Here is a 20,067-nt window from a genome sequence, read left to right on the forward strand (position 1 = left end):
AACACGAGTGGCCGTCCCTGGGCTGGGAACCAGCAGCACGCCTGGGGTTTTCCAAACTGACTCCCACGGAGAATACGGGGTTTATCAAAAGTTAAGTCACAGAAAACGTGCCGGTATGAAGCTTACAGATGCATTTTTAAAACCCCAAAGCGAAAACAATTGTTCAGAACTTAAACCAGCAAAAATATTTTTCAGGGACGTTGTTGTGAATTGCGGGTTGCCTGGTGTTAACAAAAAGCAGACCAACTTTTGCTGGTATTGTTGTTTTTAAATTCCTAGCGAAGCTGCGCAACCTCGTCGCCCGCACATGGGACAGACCACTCCCACCACCTGTCTCGGGTCCCTCACTATTCCTCATGGTCCAGGAAGAGGGAAAGCCAAGACTTCCTCGGACACCCCGGCTCCCCGACCCGGCACCCCACCCCATTCCAGGGGGCTGAGCCATATATCCGGGGCAGTGTATGGTGTGAAAAAAAGAGCTTGAGGGCAGAGGACCGGGAGAGGAGGGAAATCCACAAGAGACCCCAAAACCCTTGCAATCATGCAGAAGGAGGCTTCCCTCCGTGCTAAGGCTTGCGAGAGAGTTCCAGAAAAGACCGACCTGGGCAAAATTGGCACATCGTGGGTGCCCTGGGCAGCCTCGTCTCTGATTTGGGAAACCTCTCCCGGGACACCCCAGCCCCACTGAACCTGGCCTCCCAGAGAGCCCTGCCCGGCCCTCCCCAGCCCTCAGGACCTCCCTACACTGGCCTCACACCCTCCATCAGGAACTCACCCACCAGGCCGGCCAGTGACTGTTGACATGGCCAGGTGCCACGCCCGGCTTGACCGGCCCTGCAAATTGGGAGGACCTGGGAGTCTCCTGTGTCAGCCCGGTGGAGGGGTGAAGTCATCAGGAAGCAGAGGAGCAGCAGGAAGGAGGAAGCGGCCTGGATCTCAGCCACCCTGCCCAGTGCGTCCAGCCGGCCCTCGACCCGGTCACAGCCTCCGGAGGTGAGGCTGTGGCCGGTCTGGTCACCACGGCTCACCCCCACCTTCCCTGATGCCCCTGGGGTGCAGGCACCTCCCTGGGACCTATGCGTTTGGGAGTCAGCAGATCTGGATTCAAATGCTGCCAGTCATGGGCTGTTTGCCCAGACAAGGCCTCACCTGTACCTGGGACCAGAATTGGGGCGTCAGAGCAGCTGTAAGCACCAGACCCGAACATATAGAGGGGGCACCCGGCGCAGGGGCAGGCGGGCGGCCTCGGGTTCCCCGTTCCTCCTCCCGGCCCAGTTTTTATCGGAACACCCACACGGGAGGGCTCAGTGTCGTCTGTCCCAGGCCCCCTTCCCTGCCCCGATGACCGGGAAAGGTCTCCCGTGCCCCTTAGAGCAGCAGCTTTGACTGATTTCAACAGGAGCCTTTTGGAAACTAAGCGATCATTTCCTGCGGGGCCAGTGGGGGCGGCGATCGAGGGCTTTAGGGCGCCACTCAAGGTGGCCGCGGGGCAGGCCGCCACGCTCTGAGATGTGCTAGAGTGGGCGCAGGGGAGGAGAGGGGAGGGCTGAGCCGGGGAGGTGAGCTGAGAGGCACACTAGCCACCGTCAGTATGCAAATCACTCGCCTCCAAGATAAACGATCCGGCTGGAAGGCAGGCAGGGTTCCCAGCGGGAGCCATTTGTCATTTCTACTCCCTACCCGGGAACAAGCCCCAGAGAGCTTCCCCAACCCTCCCTCCCACCCGGGTAGCTCAGCCCCGGGCACAGGTGCCCAGAACAAATAGAACAAATAGCGGCCCTCCACCTCCCCACGGCCTTGGCCTTGGGTTGCCCCAGTAGGACGTTAGGGAAAGCGCTCCTCAGAGGCCGGAGGAGAGGACCCTTGGTCTCTTGGAAGGACGATGTGGCACCACAAAGCTTTTTCCCTGGGCAGTCAGCTCTCCGGCCAATTGACAAGTGGACGTCCTGTGCGTGAGCTGCTGAGATTTTCCATGACGTCAGCAGAGCCCAACGATATGTGGGGTTCACCCAGCAGGCCTGGCACCGAGGAGAGAAAGTGTGGGGCCGGGCTGTGTTCCAGCAAGAATTTGAGTCATGCTTGGAGCCATAGCCCCGTTCGTAAACGGTTGATGAGAGAAGAGATAGACCAGACAGCCCTGGAGACTTTGAAGTTGCCAGAAACCCAATCCAAGTCAACCCACCCTTTCCTTTTGGGGCTCCTCATCTCGAGCGCAAAGGCTTGAGAACATCGCGCGGGGCAAGACTCAAAATGCCACCTGGGAGCAAACAGCCCCCAGGGTAGGGGCTGGCAAAGGAGACTGACTACAGGTCACGTGCACTGAGCGCATGCTCCGTGCTGCGCTCGCCGTCTCGCAGGCGGGTCTTCTTCATCTTCACGGCCCCGCAAGACAGTACTCTCCTTGCGCCCATTTCACAGATGACAAAGTTAAGACTCAGAGGCCGAGCCAGTTGCCCAGGGTCACGCAGGTAGGGAGTCCCGTTGACTTTAACTGAACTCAGCTGCCTGAGAGTCCAGGTGGTTCTCCTGACCCAGGTTGGGACACGGCAGGGCAAGGGAGCCAAGAAAGGGCGCCTGAGGATAAAGAGGGTGACCGAAGCCTCGCGAGAGAGATGCCCAGGCTCTCCGGGGCGGCTGGGGGGCCTTGGAAGCGGCCCCCCCCACCCCGATCCTGGAGACAGTTGAGGAATCGGGGAGGAAGCGGAAAGGAGGAGGGGAGCCGTGGGGACGGTGAGTCCCAGCTGTGCTGCAGCCATAGTGGAGAAGGAGAAGGGGGAAGGGGGAAGTCAGGATCGCCAAGCAAGGGCAGCGAGGTGGCAGACCACAACGATTTTCAGTCTGGAAGCATCCATGGGAGGGTCTGTCTGGGTGTCTCTTCCCAGCGGTGGGTCCGCGAGGAACAGAGGGGCAGGTGAAATCATGGGAGGCTGCCTGGAGGAGGCGTGGTGCACGTTGCTATCAGGGAGATCCAGGTTTCTGTGAGTTCAAGGGAGAGGATGGATGGGCCTTCCCAGGAAACACCGAAGGATGTGGCAGGAACCGGTCCGCTCAGAACGAAAGGAGATGGGATGGAATTGGCAGAAGGACCTGGTGGACAGGGGACAAAGGAAGCTCAGCTGCTCCCCAGGCATCACGCGCTGCCTGTGCGTAACCTGCCCTTCGGCGCGGGCCCCAGAACCGGCATGCCCCCGGTTGTGCCTTGGCCACCTGCCCCCACGCCCCTGCCTGACACCGTTCTATTCTCCAGGGGACCCACAGGGCACGGGACAGCCAGTCGGTGCTCTCTTGGAGCAAATAAACGTGATGCCTTTGTTGCTAGCGGTGATGAAGAAAAATAGGCAGGGGAGGGGAGGGAGGGGGGGAGGTTCCTCAGGCCTCTCCCACCCCCAGCCAAGCAGTCTGACCCCCTGGGTTTTATTCTGAGCCTGGCCCCAGCAGGTAGCAGCAGGGCCCAGCAGGGCGACCTGAATCCCACGGAGAACTCCGTCTCTGATCCTGCCTCCCTCGCTGTGACTTTGGGGAAAAAAAAAAAAAAAAAGGCAACCAGGAAAAAAAAGCAAGCTGGGGAAGCAAAGCTCCTTGTCATTTCCAAGTTTAACGGAGGTACCGAGACAGAATAGTTGTCTCAAGGATCCTGAGCTAGGAGGAAGCTGGGTGCACAGGCAGGGGGGCCGGCCAGGCTGTGCTGAATACAGGGGCCTCTCCAGTACGTCCTGCCTCTGCCACCATCCGAGCGGGGCTTTTGCAGTTCTCAGAGAGGTTAAGTAGCCTACCCAAGGTCACACAGCTCCTGTGCACAACCCCTGGCTGATGGCCTTCACCGTCTGTGTTTACCCTTTGCAGGACACTCTACTGTCTTTCTGAGGCGGCCCCCTCCCTGTTCCGGCACCTTCCCGCAGTCCACAGGCCTCTCCTGTCGGCCTCCCAAGGCCTGAAGCTTTAGGCTGGATGGTCTGTCCTTCAGTGCCAGGAGTCTCTGCCCCTTGGGATTAGGAAAGGGGGTGGTGGTTCTGGGCAGGTTGCAGGGGTGGAGTCAGGCGGCTTTCGGGCTGGAAGTATTGAGACCAGGAGGGAGAACAGGAGCCCTTGTGAAGTCTGAGCACCTCCTTCCCTTCGGTTTGCCCCCCCTCTCCGCCGCTCCCCCCTCCTGCCTGAGAGTCTGAGGTCTCTCATTGGGAACTTGGGAAGCTGTCACTTCCCAATGTCCCCACCGGCCTCCCTTCTCCAGGCCCCAAAGCTGATGTCTGCTTCTGCCTCCCCCTCCCAGGGTCCCCAGACCTCCCAGCGAACTGCTGGGTGGGGCCAGGTGCTCAGTTTTCACCTCCCCTGAAATCAGGCGGTTGGCAGCCACCCAGAGCTGTCCTCATGGCGACAGGGCCTGGCCTTCCTCCGCACTGAGAGTGGGGACCCGCAGGGGAAGGCTGTGGGCAAGGTGTTGCACGGTGGCCAGCAGCGGTGGGAGCCAGATTCCTGGGCAGGAGGCAGGGCCCCTCGCCATACCCCTTCCCAGGAGCAGCCCCAGCTGTGAGCCTTTCCATTGGTTCTTGGCGGGCCTCAGCCTAGGAAAAAATCCACCCAAGGCCAAGGTGTCTGGGAGCCACTGAGCATCTAGGCATCCACTGAGGAGTCAGGGAGTCGCTGTGGCTGATGACAGGCATTATCCTGAGCAGGAACCTCAAATGTATCACCAGGACATCAGAAGGGAGCCAGAGACCGGACTCTGTGTTTTATAAAAGGAAGGCTCTGGACCCAGGGCTGAAGACCCAATTTGGAAGCTTCTCTGCTCCTCACCCTTCTCTCTCCACCCCCAGCCCCCTTCCTGGAGCAAAGGGAAATCCCGGGTCAAGGGTAAAGTCCCCTGCCTTGCCTCAGACTCCTGTTTTGTCAAATAAACAGTCCTAAGGCCCACAGTTAATGAAAAGCTTGGAATGTGGCGATTTCCTAGTCCCTGGATTTGAACCCTCCCAGCCCACGATCCTCTGCTAGAGGGAAGGCCTGCCAGGCTCTCTCCACCTCTCTCCCTCCTTCCATTGTCCCTCCTCCCCCCTCCCCCTCCCCTCTCCCTCCACCCATCCTCCCTCCCGCCTCCCCAACTCCCTCCTCCCATCTCCCTCCTTCCCCGAAGCCTCACCGTGTTCTCTGGGCCTCCTAAAGTCTGGTCTTCTTACACGGTGGCTGGCTACGGCCTGGGCTGGCGGAGATGATAATTACTGCGTTAGCCCAGTGGCCTGAAGAAAGATGGGGGGGGGGGGGTGTGGACTGAGAACAGGAGGAAAAGAAGGTTCTTTATTAAATGCAGATGTTTTTAAATCACTGTAATTAACTGGAATGGATACCGAGAATCACAGGCAGAAAAGCTAAATGGGCTTTTGTTTTAACTGTTTGTCATATATTTGAAAGGGTCATTGGAGAATATAACACAGGGATGCCCTTGCCCTCTTCCCGTTTGCTTGTGCCCAGCACAGACTTTCTCTGGGCACACGTGTCGGTACGCGCGCGCGCGCGCACACACACACACACACACACACACACACGTGCACTTGCCCACAAACACACATACACAGGCATATACACGTGCTCACACACACATACACAGGCACACAGTGCAGCCAGGCCTGAATGGGTCTTGGCTGGAGGGGGAAACGGGGCTCCACTCATGCAGCTGTGGAAGCTTCCTCAGGCCTGGGACTTCCTGCACGAACTCAGTGGACACAGACAGGCTCGCGCTGAGCTGTCTGCGTCCGGTCACCGCGGTGAAGGGGTGTGTCTGTGGACCCTTGCAGCCCTCAGTCCACAGAGCCAACCGGGCGCATAGTGAGTTTTCCCTTCTATGCCCTGTGCCTGTCCTTCTTCTCCAGCCCCATCACGAGAGCAAGGGACGGGGGATGGGGTAGGTGTCCCCAGATTGGGGGGGAGGCTGATGATCAAGAGGTTTCTGGAATGCTCTCCAGGAGCCAGAAACCCGCCCCCCCTTCCCAAAGAAACCGGGTTAGGGCACCAGGTTCCCCAGTGTTGTATCTTACATGGCAATTTAGCTACACTGAGAGTCCAGCCAGGACCCAGCCTCACTGGGAACCAATGCCCCCACGGAGTGTCACCTCCCAGCACAGAGCCCTCTCGGATCCTCTGTCCCCCTCTCTCTGCCCCTTCTCCACTCTCTCTCTCTCTCTCTCTCTCTCTCTCTCAAAAATAAACATCTTTTTAATTTTTAAAAAAAGAAAGAAAAGAAACACTTTCTTCACCTTCTCATGTTCTCCAAATCGAAGCCCATCGTATAATCAACCATCAGGAGAAACCTGCCAGCTGACCGTACATCTTATAATCACGGTCAATTAAAAGAGAGGAAAAAAACTATTGTGGTTCAAGGTGTTCCCCGAGGCTCTCAAGGTGAACACCACCTGCAGCTCTCTAAATTTGGTACAGCCCGCACGCAGGCGTGGACCTCTGTGGTTTGCTGTCGGAAGGGCTTAACATAACCTGGTCACCATGCTCTTAACCACACTGATTTATGAGGAAGGAAACTGGGGGGCCACGGGTATATTCTTACTTGCACGGTCTCTTGTATCTGTTTTCAAAGACACGTTCCCAGCAGCAGCTGGGGGATTTCTTTGCACGTAGTTTTGTTTTGTTTTGCATTAGCAATGAACCCAATACACCCCCTTTTCTTGGCTCTGGTAGGTTGTTTTCAGTGTGCAATCCTGGTAATTACAGAGAAGAGGCCCCTCAGGTAACTGCTGAGAAAGGTCTCTTAATTTGACCCAATTTTCAATAAAATGCGGAACCTCAGCTCAGTCCCTTGGGAAATCACCGCAGGCCATAATCCCCAGATCTTTCTATTGGAAAGGCCTCGCTTCTGATCTGTTTGCATCTAGCCAGCAGCCCCTCTGTCTGCTGGGTATTTACCGATGGTGGAAACCAGAGGGCCTCCATACCCATGGCAATATCAGTCAGGTGCAGGGATCGCTTCTTCCTTCAGCTTCCTCCTTCTGATAAGCAGCATTATTTGCATCGAGTTATTTGCGATGATCTGCTTGAACTTGCCTCTCCTCCCGACTGTCAGTGGAAACCCAAAGCAGGATTTGATGGTTTATTCACTATTTACTCATTTATTTATTGAGTGGTATTTCTATCGCGAACACATTTTTACCGGAAGCAGAAAGAAAACACACTCCAGCTTCTCAGCCCCCAGCTCCCCTCCCCTGCCCAGCTCTTGAGATGCCGTACGTATTCTTAGGAATCCCAAACCCGCCTAGATTTCGCTGTGAAACTCCCTCCCCGGCTGCTTTAGTCCCAGCTTTGCCTTCTGTCCCCCGGTTTTCCAGCTTGAAGTTTCCAGATCTGGCAGTCTGGAAGCAGACAACAGGAAAGCTCAGTCTTCCTTCAGGGAGAATTCCCTCCCGTGGAGCATGAATGTTTCCACTCCGGTACCCAGGAAATGTGGGCGCTTTCTGGAGAGCCGCCACGCAGACTTCAGCATTTGCGGTCCCACGCCTGGGCCCTGGAGCCCCAGGGATTCAGCCCTGCCCCCGGCTGCTTTGCACCACGTGTTCAAACCACACTAAGATGCTAACAGCTCCCCACGCTTTGCCCTGTCCACTCGTGTGAAACTCAGCTCAGGCACCCGCTCCTCAAAACCCCAGGAGTGCAGGCCTGGCCCCCTAATTTCCCCCAGGTCCCTGTGCCAAACACCCCATGCTCATCTGAAGTCATCAATCTGTCTGTGTCCCCAACAGGACAGAAGGCTCTTCGGGTGTATTGGAGAGCACTCCTGAAGCGGCGAAGGACAGAAAACTTTGTGAGATGAACCACAAAGAATGTGCTAGGTCCCGGGGCTGAAGGCAGGGCTGGCTTCAGGTGCGGCTTGATGCAGGAGCCCAGACAACGTTGTCAGAACTTGTTGCCGTCCCTCTCTCGGCTTCCCTCCTTTGGCTCCGTTCCCAGCCCCGCTCTCCCTGAGGTGCGCTCAGCAGCGTATCCAGGGGGGAGAAGTCTAGTTTCCCAGTAAGTCAGATCAAAATAGTGGAAGAGTGGCTCATTGGCCTCACTTGTCTTCCCTTGATCGAGTACCCATCTCCCGACCAGAGCCTATGACTGGGAGGATGAGGTGTGTTGATTGAATCCAGGAGGTCATTGGAACGTCACTGTCATCATCAGCAGCATCTCACTGTTAGGCATCTAAAAGGAATGGGTAGGTCCTTAAATAAAAGCTGGGATGGCTATTATCACAAAAAGGGAGGAGTAGAGCTGAGCCACCAAACCACCAATGCCTGCTGGGGCTGGCAGGGGCTGTGCTCAGCCACACTTGCCCAGGAGAGAGAACATTCTAAGAATATAGGAAATTTTAAAAACCCAAAACACTTACCAAAAAAGATCTCACCACTCAAAAGACAATTGTTAGCATTTGGGGGGCTTTTCTATATGTAGGCTTTTTAAACTTTTTAAAAATTATTTTAAACAATTTTTTTTAACATTGATTCATTTCTGAGAGACAGAGAGAGCACGATTGAGGGAGGGGCAGAGAGAGAGGGAGACACAGAATCGGAAGCAGGCTCCAGGCTCTGAGCTGTCAGCACAGAGCCCGACTCGGGGCTTGAACTCACAAACTGCGAGATCATGACCTGAGCCAAAGTCGGACGCTTAACAGATTGAGCCCCCCAGGTGCCCCTTTTTAAAAATTATTTGAGAGAGAGAGAGAGAGAGAGAGAAAACGAGTGCAAGTGGGGGAGGGGCTGAGGGGGGTTGGACAGAGGATCCCAAGAGGGCTCCCAGCTGACAGCAGAGAGCCCGATGTAGGACTCAAACTCACGAACTGCAAATCATGACCTGAGCCAAAGTCAGACGCTCAACCGACTGAACCACCCAGGCCCCCCTATATGTATGCTTTTTTTTTATTTTTTTTCAACTTTTTTAATTTATTTTTGGGACAGAGAGAGACAGAGCATGAACGGGGGAGGGGCAGAGAGAGAGGGAGACACAGAATCGGAAACAGGCTCCAGGCTCCGAGCCATCAGCCCAGAGCCCGACGCGGGGCTCGAACTCCCGGACCGCGAGATCGTGACCTGGCTGAAGTCGGACGCTTAACCGACTGCGCCACCCAGGCGCCCCTATGTATGCTTTTTTAATGTAGCTGTGGTCATATTATCTATGTGTTGGATGTCTTACTTTTTTTCACTTAACACTACAGCATTCGTGATACGTTGGAAATGATGCATACTGATCTATTTGATCATTCTGGAACAGGTTGCTTTTTAAATATATGCTATGATAAAAATACAACCTGAAGCATTTTTAAATTTTGCCTTGGGTAGACGAGGTGATTCTTTAAAAAGTGGGTGATCTCTGGGGCGCCTGGGTGGCTCAGTCGGTTGAGCGTCCGATTTCGGCTCAGGTCATGATCTCGAGGTCTGTGAGTTCAAGCCCCGCATCGGGCTCTGTGCTGACAGCTCAGAGCCTGGATCCTGTTTCGGATTCTGTGTCTCCTTCTCTCTCTGACCCTCCCCCATTCACGCTCTGTCTCTCTCTGCCTCAAAAATAAATAAACGTTAAAAAAAAATTTTTTTAATAAAAATTAAAAAAAAAAAAGTGGGTGATCCGACCTCAGGAACCCATCCTGGTGACCCTCGATTTCCAAACCCTGCCTCGGTCCGCGCTCCCCAGCCGTGGTGGGCAGGGCATTCTGTTTGGCATCCCAGATACACCCAGCTTCACCCAGGGAACCACACAGGATTCTCTGGTGATAAATTCATCACTGGGATGTGGCCACCCTCCTAAAATTCTCTTCGGGGAACGATTTTCTGAGGTCTCACTTCGTGCCTAATTGACAACTTTCTTTAATGGGCTGGGATGATAACTCTTTCTTGACGCCACAAATGATGATTAATGGAGCTCCAACAGGACACGGGCTTCGCTCTATTCTCACCTTCATTATTTTAATCTCTCTCTGAATGACCGTCTAATGGATCTGTATTGCTGTCACACTGCGGGAATGGTGGGTGGGTGTCCATAAATCCTGCAAAACCACGAGAGGGCCCCCCGCTGGAATGCCGAGGCCACGGACAGACTCAGTGAAGAGCCTGCCCAGCCCTTGGCTGCAGGAGGGGTGAAGGCAACAGGCAGAAATTATTGTAAAGTGGCCGGGTGGCATCAGTGTCCCCAGAATGGCACTGAGAGTTCAATTATAGTCACTCCTTGAGGGAAGGGATGGAGAGGCAGAGGTTGAAATGGCAACTTGCAAACTATCCGGAATGCAAAGGATGGTGGGAAATTAAATAATGAAGCTGCGATTCATTCATTCAGTCCTTTGACATTTTACTGAGTTCATTGGTCGGTGCCGGGCGCCGGGAAATCGGCAAAATTGGAGTGGCCCAGCCCTCCAGAGGCTCACAGCCTCCGTGTTGGAAAAGACCTACAATCCAACGATGGCCATGAGCAAAGTGTTTCGAAGTGACGTAGGTTAGCAGGGTGGGGTTCACAGGCACAGGACCTGTGCAGTCCCACGGGCCGCCCACGTAGAAGGACCTCGCGCTTGGGTTAATGCTCTGCTTTTGTTAGCCTTTAAACTCATCCATTCTGGGGGCGCCTGGCTGGCTCAGTCGGTAGAGCATGCGACTCTCGATCTCGAGGTCGTGAGTTCAAGCCCCATGTTGGACGTGGAGCCTACTTTTTTTTTTTATTTTTTTTAACGTTTATTCGTTTTTTGATAGAGACAGAGCGTGAGTGGGGGAGGGGCAGAGAGAGAGGGAGACACAGAATCCGAAGCAGGGTGGAGCCTACTTTAAAAAAAAAAAAAAAATGCATTCATTCTGCAAAGACTTATTGAGTGCCTACTATGGGCCAGACACACCTCTGGGCGCTGAAGACGACACAGACACAAATCCAGGACAGGCAGCAGCAAATAATTATGGAAAACTTGTAAGATGCCACATGGGAGTAGGTGCCCGGGAGGAGGGCAAGACTGGAGACAAGGTAAGGGCAATCCTAGGATGCTCGTTTGTGCAGTCTGCAAATACAGAATGACCACCTACTATGTGCTATCACCTCGGGCACCTAGGCGGCTGGGATGGTTAATTTCACGTGTCAACTTGGCTGGGCTACACTACGATATTCAGTTGTTGGTCAAACGCCAGTCTAGACGTTTGCCATGACATTTATCAGATTTTTTAGACGCAATTAGCATCCATAGGCTTGGAGTAGAGCAGATTACCTTTCAAGATGTAGATGAGGCTTATCTAATCAGTTGAAGGCCTTATGAGAGAGAGAGGGAGGGAGGGAGGGAGGGAGAGAGAGAGAAACTGAGGTCCCCTTGAGGGAGAAGGAGATGGCCTTTGGACCCATCAACCCTTCCTTCCCTGCGTCTCCAGCCTGCCGCCTCCCTGCAAATTTCAAACTTGCCAGCCCCGGCCAATTCCTTCACATCGCTCGCCCTCTCCCTCCCTCTCCCTCTCATTCTTGTGCTTTCTGTATACCTCTTTACCTACCTCTCTCTCTCTCCCGTTGCTTCTGTTTCTCTGCAGAACCTGAACCAATAACGCAAAGCACAAGGCACGGCTACTGGTTCCCCGTTGCTCCCTAGCTGCCAGGGTCAGAATGCAAAGGGACGGAGGTGCGTCCCGGCCCAGGGACGCGTCTCAGGACTCCCCTCCTTGAAGTCTCTACCGCAAAGAGCGTGGGAGCTGCCCCTACTCGTGCCAGTGGTCAGATCACAGGTGCCTTCCCATTTCCCCCTCTCGGGGGTCTGGGGGCGGGAGAGCCCCCCACCTTGCCCCTCGCCAAAGTGCCCAGCGGGCCCTTCGTGCAGAAGAGAGGCTTGCTTTCTTCCTGACGGCTGCTGTGTTCGGCCTGACTTGAACCGACTCGGGATGCACTCACCTTGCGGCAGGTACGGCCCTTAAATCAAGCCCAATAAAATCTCGCAAAAGCCACTGATCACTGCAGCGGCTGGCACTGTGCACGCCGTCATCTGCACACACGGTCCCCACAGACGGACTGTGGCCTGCGAGTGGCCGGAGGCTGCTGCTGCAGCCATCTGGACGAGGTACAACAAGGCCTTTTAGTGAGAAGTACAGGATTCTCCGAAGAGATTTTTGCTGGAGTGCCAGGCTCTGCTCCTTTTTTTTTTTTTTTAAACATTGAAACGCGTGTCATTGTTCCAGAACGCTGTTGTCTTCTGGGAACAAACACAGAGGCCCATTGTTTACACTGCCAATTAGGAGCGGTGATTGACCCCGATGCACAAAGGCCGGGTTGTGTCCCAACGGCTGAGGAGAGTGTCTCCGATTCACTGACACAGGTCCTGGGACGAAGGAGCCCGGGCTGGTCACTTACGGGATCCTGCCGAGCCATTTTCTCAAGCTCTGGAGCTGGTGGTGCAGCCTGGAGCTGGGGGAGGGCCTTCAAGCAGTCCCCCCCCCCCCCCCCCCCGTGTGGCTGCAAGGCCTGGTGGGGCTCTCCAAGGTCATAGCTCACCCCCTCACCCCGGGGGCAGCCACTGACCCTGAGGGCATGCGGCAGTTCCTCCCTGAAGAGCTGAAGAAGAAAGGTGGATTAGAAGGAGGAGCTGGTAAACTGAGGCTTCCTGGGGGGGGGGGGGGGCGTGTGGATGCTCCCAATGGACGAAAATCCTTTGCCACCACACAGCCAACCCGGAGCCACCGTGAGCAAGCCACTTGGCGTCCGGGGGCTCCAGAAAGAAGCTCTGTTGGGGGGGGGGGGCAGAGTCACCCAAAGGCAACGACCTTCTGCTTGAGTTTGACTTCTGTCAAGTAAGCCAACCCAACTCTTTCACCTGCTTTAAAACTAAGACCGGGGCGCCCGGGTGGCTCAGTCGGTTGAGCGTCCGACTTCATCTCAGGTCATGATCTTGACGATGGTGAGTTCGAGCCCCGCCTCGGACTCTGTGCTGACGGCTCGGAGCCTGGAGCTTGCTTCAGATTCTGTGTCTCCCTCTCTCTCCGCCCCTCCCCTGCTCACGCTCTAACTTTCTGTCTCTCAAAAATAAACGTTAAAAAATTTTTTAAAGATAAGACTAACGGGGGGAGGGGTATCTGGGTGGCTCAGTCGGTCGGGTGCCAACTTCGTCTCAGGTCACCATCTCCCAGTTTGGGAGTTCGAGCCCCACGTCAGGCTCTGCACTGACTGTTCAGAACCTGCTTGGGATTCTCTCTCCTTCTCTCTGTCTGCTCCTCTCCCACTTACACTCTCTCTCAAAATAAATAAATAACTTCAAACAATAGAAGACTAAGCGGGGGGCAGCCAGCTGTCTCAGTCAGTGGAGCAAATGCCTCTTGATCTCAGGGCCACGAGTTCAAGCTCCACACTGAGCACAGATCTTATTAAAAAAGAAGAAGAAGAAGAAGAAAAGGAACGGACATAAGACTTTCCCAAATAAATGCAGCAGTAACTAAAATCTGTTCTTCAGGGGTAAATATCAACAATCAAACAGGTGGAAGAAAGCAAGGGGAGATGCTTTTTCTATAAACAGCACTGACCCCTCCACATGGCATCTTTCCCAGAGCGGCAGCCCCCAAACAAGACCGAGAGCCCCCAGGTCCCAGCAGAGACAAGGACCTAGATCGGAGACCCTTTTGTATCTAGTAGGAGATTCGTTACGCAAATTATGGCCTGTTCGTTTGATAAAATGGTGTGTCTGCCATTAAGATGGTTTTTATAGAGTTTGCTGTGATAACATGAAAAATTACAACGTGAAAAAGTTTCTTCCTCCTAGACTAAACGTGTTTCTTTTTTTCCCCAGAGAGTAATTCAAAAACAATTCGTGGACTGTGAACATGTCCACGGCTTTTTAAATTACGCTAAGAGGGGCGCCTGGGTGGCGCAGTCGGTTAAGCGTCCGACTTCAGCCAGGTCACGATCTCGCGGTCCGTGAGTTCGAGCCCCGCGTCGGGCTCTGGGCTGATGGCTCGGAGCCTGGAGCCTGTTTCCGATTCTGTGTCTCCCTCTCTCTCTGCCCCTCCCCCGTTCATGCTCTGTCTCTCTCTGTCCCAAAAATAAATAAAACGTTGAAAAAAAATAAAATAAAATAAATAAATTACGCTAAGATAGGAGTCTGGAAAGAAACACTTTTAAATGTGAACATAATCTCGGGGCGCCTGGGTGGCTCAGTCGGTTAAGCGTCCGACATCGGCTCAGGTCATGATCTTGCGGTTCCGGAGTTCGAGCCGCGCCTCGGGCTCTGGTGCTGACGGCTCGGAGCCTGGAGCCTGCTTCAGATTCTGTCTCCCCCTTTCTCTCTGCCCCACCCCTGCTTGGGCTCTGTCTCCCTCCCTCTCTCAAAAATAAACAAACATTAAAAAAAAAAAAATGAAATGTGAACATAATCTTTGAGGACTGGGACAACGTGATATTTTTCTTCTTTCTACCTTTCTGTATTTTCTACCAGTTTTCATAAAGAGTGGGTATTATTTTATGTCTGCAAAGAATAAAATAAACATAAAGAAACAAACAAGTGGCTGCTGTGGGAGAACAGCTTATCTAGCTTTTGCCTTGTTCCCGTATCACGTTTGCCCGTGGGCTGACAAGTGACAGCTGGGAGCCCTGCCCAGGCCTCCTGGTCGACTCCTGACCACACCAGATGCCAAATTTAGAGGTTTGGCAACATCTGAATTTTATCAGGTTTGGGTTTGTTTTTTTTTCCCCTCACTCTGGCTACACACACACACACACACACACACACACACACACACACAGAATCTACACATTTTGGCTCATGGGGCTCAAACACTGCTTTACAAGAAGCAGATTCACAGGGTGCTCAACACAGTCCCCTTACGGGAAGATGACCCCCTTTCATCGAGTCCTGCTTTCCGTTCTCCTCCAAGGGACACTGACCCTGGATGCCTGGCTGTGGGTGAGACAGATTCCCAGGGTCATGCTTTCCAACACAAAGGCTGCATTCCAGAGGTGACTTCTAGAGTCAACACGGGGTACCTCCCTGAGCTTCCTGCCCTGGGTCTAAGAGCAAGACCAGTCCCCATGGCGGCCAGAGTCATGTCTCTCTGGAAAATGCCTCTAAGTCTTTCATCACGGCCACCACCTTACTTAATCTCCACATCCTCAACGTCTGTCCTTCCTTCCTTCCACAAACATTTCCTCAACACCGTCTACAGGGTGCCAGACACTATCCAAGGGCCGGGGAAGATCAGCAAGCAAAGGAACAAGCACTCTCTGCTCTCGTGGAAAGGACAGTCTAGTGGAAGGAAGGAGCCCTACCAATGGTCCTTTTGTAAATGTAAATGAGGAAGTCCAAGGGATAAATGAGCGGATGAACGAATGCCTAAAAGGCCAAGGACCTGGACTGTCATATGATCCTTACTCTGTTCCATTCCACTGTGGTGCTGCCTGGAGAAGTATCCCCTGGTCCTCCCGCTCCCTTCTTCTCACGTCACTCCCCTGCATAAAACTCTCAATGGCTCCCTACTGCACACCAGGTTACATTCTAACTCCCAGCCTGGTGGCTCTCCGTGCTCTAGTTCCAAGCTACCTCTCTAGCTTCACTTCCTTTGAACCCTCCAGGATAACCTATGTACTATTATAACTGTTGCTGTGTTTATTTTGCCTGTCTAGAAAACTCACCTCTGCCGTTGAAATCCTACTCATGTGAGGGAGGGGAAGTATGCAGGATACAGGATTTGGTGAAGATCCAAATACTCATCTTCTAAAGTGGGAAGTCCAGGGGCGCCTGGGTGGCTCAGTCAGTTGAACATCGGACTTCGGCTCGGGTCATGATCTCACGGTTCGTGAGTTCAAGCCCCGCGTCGGGCTCTGTGCTGACAGCTCGGAGCCTGGAGCCTGCTTCGGATTCTAGGTCTCCCTCTCTCTCTCTCTCTCTCTCTGCCCCTCCCCCATTTGTGCTCCGTCTCTCTCTCTCTCTCAAAAATAAATAAAATGTAAAAAAAAAATTTTTTTTAAGGCATGGATTTGTCTGTTTTAAAGCATTTTTTAAAACCCTTTTTTAAAGTGAGCTCTATGCCCAACGTGTGGCTTGAACTCACGACCCCAAGATCAAGAGTCACATGCTTTACTGACCGAGCCCAGCCAGGCGCCCCTAGTTTGGTTTTTAAAAGTTGTTTTCTGAAAGTTGTTTTTCATGCCCAATGAAGCAAGATAAAAATTTAAACAGGGACTAAAAATATTAAGTGAGATGATGGCTCTAAAGTGCACAGCATAATGTCTGGCATGCAATGAGCAGAGAAGAAACAGTCATCACTACTTGGGTTTTTCCCATGAATCCTGCCACGAAGCAGAGATGGGAGTGGGGACACCAGGCTCTCCCAGGTCATTTCATGTGGCAGTCCCACAACAGCAACCTAACCAATTTCAATTCCTCTGTTCGGGGTATACTTTCTTCTCCTTGCTTATTACAGCATCCGACCGACCAATGGCATGTTCATCTTCCTAAGACTACATTTCTCATGAAATCCCCATGGAAAGACTTTCTCGAAGGTCTTCTAGTGTGCGGTGGGGCAGTGGTAGCTGCTGGAAAAAAAAAACAAACACCAAAGTCTAAACAGGGCTTCACGTGATACAGGTGCATTTTTCACTCATACGGCATTCCAAAGAGATGTTATTCTTGACGTCTCTGGAACATAAGCCCTTTTCGTTTTGAGGCTCCTCCACCCCCTGGAGCCCTGAGATCCTCTCCACCCAGGAAGGGGGGGGGGTGGGGGGAAGGAGCAAGGGAAGACATAACTGCTTCTCTGCTGTCTCCGTGTAGAAGTGAAGCGCATCATTTCTGGTCACGTCCCATTGGCTAGAAGTAGTCACATGGCCTGACCTAAATGAGAAGGGGATGCTGGGGAATGTAGTCCCCGGCTTCACAGCCTCTGCTCAGGGGAGACTCCCACTGCGGAGGGAGGGATGCATTTCGATGGAGGCATCTCGGCCACCTGCAGAATGACCTCCAGAATCTTCATTTACTTATCCAAACTGTGTGGGTCCTGCCTCCCAACAGGGCCCTTCTGTAGTCCCAGCTGCCAGTCTTGTTAACATCTCTCCCAGTTAGTTCTGTATGTTCATTCCATGGGGCCATTCCATCCTCCTAGGGGTTTTTTCAAATACAAACTCCCTCTCCTCTTTGAAGGCTTTTCCATTTCTTTTTATTTTTTAATGTTTATTTATTTTTGAGAGAGGCAGAGACAGAGCATGAGCGGGGGAGGGGCAGAGAGAGAGGGAGACACAGAGTCGGAAGCAGGCTCCAGGCTCTGAGCCGTCAGCCCAGAGCCCGACGCGGGGCTCGAACTCACAAGCTGCGAGATCATGACCTGAGCCGAAGTCGGACACTCAACCGACGGAGCCACCCAGGCGCCCCGAAGACTTTTTCATTTCTATAACCCTGCACTGACTCACTGAAACTGAATTTCTGAGTTATGGAGTTTGAGAGTTGGGACAGTTGGCAATATGGTCCACCCGCCTGATATAAGAGAAGGGAAACGAGACCCAGGAAGGCTGAGGGGATCCCCAAAGCGTGGCACTCAGAGCAGACCTGTTTGCCCTGCATGTGAACCGTTCAGCACGAACTTCGAAGGCAGCGACAAGTCACGATCTGAATTTTGCAGAGCCGGGAATTTGAATTATATATATGTACAGGGAATGAGCCTGGCTGACCTCCAAGCATTGTGTCTCCTTGTTGTGATGGGAGCCAGTCTCCAAGATGGCCCCATGGGCTCTGTCTCCTGATATTCACACCCCATGTAATCACTTCCCACACTGAGCCACGGTTGGTCTGTGTGACCTACAACATCTGGCAGAAGTCACAGGGTGGTTGCTTGTAATATTTGACCATAGAGGACTTTGGCTTCTGTCATGGCACCCCCTCATTCTTGGATCGCTCACTTTGGGGGAAACCATGCCCTGAGCAGCCCTATGGAGAGGTCTATGCAACAAGAGAGCTGAAGCCTCCTGCCAACAGCAATGAGAGTGAGCTTGGGACAGATCCTCCGGCCCCCATCACAGACTCAGCCAGCACTCGCCCCAACCTCATGAAAGAATCTCAGCTAGGACCACCTTCTCGGCTGCTCCGGGGCTCCTGAGTCTCTGAAACTGTGCGACGCAGCACGGTTGCTGTTTTAAGCTGCTAAGTTTGGGGGTGATTTGTCACTCAGCAACAGATAACTAACACAGTCATTGTGGTTTTCTACTCAAAATCACATACGCGTTTTGGTTTACCTGGGAGGAGTAGAAAAATCGAAAATCATAAAATATATTAAAGGTCTCTCTTGGGGCGCCTGGATGGCGCAGTCGGTTAAGCGTCCGACTTCAGCCAGGTCACGATCTTGCGGTCCGTGAGTTCGAGCCCCGCGTCAGACTCTGGGCTGATGGCTCAGAGCCTGGAGCCTGTTTCCGATTCTGTGTCTCCCTCTCTCTCTGCCCCTCCCCCGTTCATGCTCTGTCTCTCTCTGTCCCAAAAATAAATAAACATCGAAAAAAAAAATTAAAATAAATAAATAAATAAATAAATAAATAAAGGTCTCTCTTTTTTTAAATTTGGGTTCTACAAAGTTCTCATAAAATGCCAATTGTAAATGCCCAACATTCTGGTATTTCTTCGGTGTGCTGCCCTGAGTAACCAACTAAACGGAGAAAGAGAAAAAAAGAAAGAAAGAAAGAAAGAAAGGAGGAAGGGAGAGAGGGAAGGAGGGAGACTCCTATTCGTATTTATGGAGCACCCAGAGCCAGCACCCAGAGCCAGCTCTGCTCTGGGTGCTTAAGATTCATTAGTGAACAAACAACACAGAAGGATTTTGCACTAATGGAGCTCACATCCTAACCGGAAAGAAACAATAAACACAATAAAAAGTAAGCTGTGTACCACGGAAGGTGATAAATGCTGTAGAAAAGAGTAAACACAGAACAGGGAGATAAAAGTGCCTCCAGCTTGATCATGTGTCCTCTGTTAGGGGCTCAGGAGGAGTTACCGGTGAACTTGAAACGTCTGCAGTGCTTTCCGTCTGCCAGGTGCTTGCAAATATTTGCTCAATTCGTGCAAGGCTGAAGGAGCTAGCCCCGGAATGAGGGGTTCCCGCAGATGGTAAATCCAAGAGTTACTGGCTGCTGAGACACTCCTAGGCGACCATCAGATCTGTGAGCAGATTTGGGCCACAGAGAAGCCCAGCTGGGGGACAGCCTGGGAGGGAAAGCTTGCTTCTGTCCCCAGTGACAAGAGTCTCCTTTCATTCATTTCAACATGAACCACCTTCTCGCTCTCCGGGACACCAGATTGCCAATTTGACAGAAGAGGACGGAAGAATCAGCAGTGCCCCCGGAAGACTTCTGCTCAGTATCACGGGACCCAGACAAACGAGGCTGTTTTACATCCCCGAGCCCCTTGCAGAGGTGACATCCTCCTCGTGACTTCATCAGTCTTATATTCTTATAGAACATCTTACATTCCATACTCAGGTGATCTCGCAGATTTTCACCCCTGAGTCTAGAAGGAACAGACGCAAGTAGAAAGTGAGCATTGTGAAGTGCCCAGGTGCTGGGCACATGCAAACCCAAGGCTTGCCTCCAGAACATTCCAAATGTCATATTATGATTCAGACCCAAAGAAACAAAGGCAAACAAAATATGCCTCCCATGGTTTAGGTATGCGGTCCCCTATAGCTTGGGGTTTGGGATTTGTTTTAATAACAGGCAAAGATAGGAGGAGTAGGTCTTCCTAAGGGCTTAATACACCACAGACAATAAATTAAAAGACATTACTATTAATGTAGAATAAAACAGTAATTTGTATTTAAATAGCTGTGGGTTCCAAAAGATCTAGAAAGAGAATTTTAGACCCATAAGGAATCTTAGGCTACTTTTAACTTTATTTAAAAAAAAAAAAAGAAAGAAAGAGAGAAAGAGGGGCGCCTGGGTGGCTCAGTCGGTTAGGCATCCGACTTTGGCTCAGGTCATGATCTCACAGTTTGTGAGATGCTGTGTCTCCTTCTCTCTCTGCCCCTCCCCAACTTGTGCTCTTTCTATGTCTCTCAAAAAATAAATAAATATTTTAAAAAATTGAAAGAGAAAGAAAGAAAGAAAGAAAGAAAGAAAGAAAGAAAGAAAGAAAGA

At 52.5% G+C, this 20,067-nt stretch overlaps 1 non-coding gene across 1 annotated transcript; it reads left to right on the forward strand.

Moving 5' to 3' along the window:
- Positions 1-10,577: 10,577 nt before the first annotated feature.
- TRNAE-CUC (transfer RNA glutamic acid (anticodon CUC)) lies at positions 10,578-10,650 on the forward strand. Its single transcript has one exon. It is a non-coding gene; the product is annotated as a tRNA-Glu (tRNA).
- The last annotated feature ends 9,417 nt before the right edge of the window (positions 10,651-20,067 follow it).

Source organism: Herpailurus yagouaroundi, unplaced genomic scaffold, assembly GCF_014898765.1.
Source record: "Herpailurus yagouaroundi ecotype Mexico unplaced genomic scaffold, PumYag 217, whole genome shotgun sequence".
In the NCBI taxonomy this organism is placed as follows: Eukaryota; Metazoa; Chordata; class Mammalia; order Carnivora; family Felidae; genus Herpailurus; species Herpailurus yagouaroundi.